The following is a 2,499-nucleotide window of genomic DNA, read 5'->3' on the forward strand; positions in this document are numbered from 1 at the left end:
GACCTAGTGCACAGAGGATGCCATCATATGCCCGGGGTTGAACTTCCCTTACGCAAAATCATATGATCTTATAGGACAAGTTTCCACCATGAGTCAAGCACTTCCACCCTCAGCATCCTACTGCTCACATTCTGTTCCTGGAAGTCATTCCACTAAACCAGGTGTGATCTTTATCTGAGCTCAAAACCTGGATCTAAGTGTCAGTTCCTGAAGGAAAGGGAACAGGGAGGCTTATTTTGCTAGGGGATGGGGGTCGGGGGGAAGAGAACTTCCTAAAAATGCTATTCACAAACACAACATTTCAAGGCCAGGAAATAACAGAGTGTGCCTCTTGTTGACCTAAGAGGTAGCTAACGTCATTCTTAAGACTAGCAGAGGAGTTACCCTGTCCCTTGAGATAAATGAGGAGTTAATGATGAGGTTTTTAGCCCTGAGGTGAATCCTAGCCTTGGATGAGTCAATAAGGCTCATGTGACAACCAACCAAGTAAGAAAACAACAGATAAACCTTGTGGTTTGGAAACAAGACCCAGCAGGGTTTGAAAACTGGCTCTGACATTTGGTTTTCTGAGCTGAGCCTTCATGTCCTTAGCAAGAAAATGAGAGGAAATGATGTTTTGCTTTAATGATTATAAGAGATGGAAGTAATTGTAGCTAATACTTGATAGGTTCTGCTTTTGTGCCGGGCACTGATTTAACATGCTTTTAAAATGAGTCATCTGCATTACCACGTCAAGAGACAGATAGTATCAAGGCCTCCAGTTTCATAGAGAAGGACACCGAGACTGGACGAGGTTATATGTCTAAGGCCCGCGCCCTCAATGGCAGAACCTGGATCGAAAACTGGGGGCTTGGTCTTCACAGCTGGGATGATAGGCTCATGAGAAGCTCTGGACACAGACACAGGGCAAACAGAGATGCTAAGCAAAGGAACAGATAAGGGGCCTGGACAGGGAAACACACAGAACCTCAGCTCCTACCTTTATGGAACCCAGGTCCCATCCACATGGCAGATAACAATCAGGTCTCTGAAAGACATGGTTCTCCAAGTTACCCCAAAGTTGTCCTTTTTTCTGGCCCCTTCCACATTTATACCTCCAACTCCTCAATCATGTGAAGCAAGCCAGACAGCACATATGTTGTACTGTATTATGGCTGTCCCAGCCTTAATGAGAAGGCAAAACCATGGTGAAAATGAAGCCACAGGGCATGACCGCCCAAGAGCATGGATTTTTCTGTGTAGGTAAGGAGGGGTGATTCTCACTATGAGCTCTAGGGCATTTACAAAATAAAGACAAGGGATAGAGGGGTGGGGTGGTGTTAAGTCTCAAATCCGGACAAAGTGGACCTGGCCACCAGGTTCTCCAACATCTCAACGTGGAAAGCTGTAGGATTGGAACCATTTACTCTGCTGAAGAGGCTCTATCCTGAAAAGGTCCCATTTGACTTATCTGTGAACTTGTTTAGTCCCAATTTCCAAGTTCTGAAGGTGAAATCAAGCGGAGGTTCTACCCTCTGACAAAGTAACTTGACCACCATCATTTAGGATATCCTGACCCAGTGTGAAGGGAAGAAGGGTCCCAGAGCAAGGGAGCAGAAGTCACAGTACTCATTGTCAGCAGGACAAAGGAGAAAGGAGAGTAGGTTCTTACAAGACCTGAAACACATGAATGATGCTGGGATGGATGCCCTAAATCAAGATGGAGAACGGTTTCATCTGGCAGCGGCAGCAAATATGTGGGAAACAGGATGGATGGAAGGCAGGCTCCGTTTGGACCACAGCAAGTCCCTTTAAAGGAACTCGGGTCGGGGTATAGGCACATTGAGAAGGGCCCCAACATCCAGACCAGGCTGACCTCACACAGATAACACAACAAGCTTCTCAAGTTAGCACCTAAAACCATGTTAGGTCAAACATTATCCTTCACGACCTCCTTTTTACAGTCTCTGTTATAATTCAAAGCCTATAGGCTTCAGCCAGTCAGGCGAGCAGAGAGAGATGGTGTTGCCACGTAGAGGCTATTCTTAGAAGGCCCAAAAAGGTTCAAAAAGGATGCTGTCCCAGGAGCCTAGGAAAACTCAAACACCGTGAAATGCACTTGTAAAATATAGTCTAGATTTGTCAGGTCTGCCACTGAGAAAGTCAAGAAAGGCATTATAAACCAAAACTTGACAGGTGGAAACTCGTTATTTAATGACTGCCCTGGTCATTGTTCTACTGCTGTGAAGAGACACCATGACCAAGGCAAGTCTTATAAAAGTGTTTAGTTGGGGGCTGGCTTACAGTTTTAGAGGTTTAGCCCACTCTCATCATGGTGGGGAGATCAGTGCACCTTGCGCTGGAGCACTAGCTGAGAGCTACGATCTGGTTCACAGGCCAAGAGAGAAACATTGGACTTCGCATGGGCTTTGAAAGCTCAAAGCCCACCCCAAAATGACACACTCCTCCCTCCCTCTCTCCCCCTCCCTCCCTCCTTCCCTCTCTCTCCCTCCCTCCTTC

The 2,499-nt window shown here is 46.5% G+C and overlaps 1 long non-coding RNA gene across 1 annotated transcript in view; it reads right to left on the reverse strand.

Moving 5' to 3' along the window:
• Positions 1-2,249: 2,249 nt before the first annotated feature.
• The window catches only part of LOC116101506, a 668-nt gene continuing 418 nt past the window's right edge, over positions 2,250-2,499 (reverse strand). The window contains exon 2 of the long non-coding RNA XR_004122858.1: positions 2,250-2,364. This is a non-coding gene — a long non-coding RNA (uncharacterized LOC116101506). The remainder of the gene's footprint in view (positions 2,365-2,499) is intronic.

This window comes from Mastomys coucha, unplaced genomic scaffold (genome assembly GCF_008632895.1).
Source record: "Mastomys coucha isolate ucsf_1 unplaced genomic scaffold, UCSF_Mcou_1 pScaffold21, whole genome shotgun sequence".
Taxonomy (NCBI): Eukaryota; Metazoa; Chordata; class Mammalia; order Rodentia; family Muridae; genus Mastomys; species Mastomys coucha.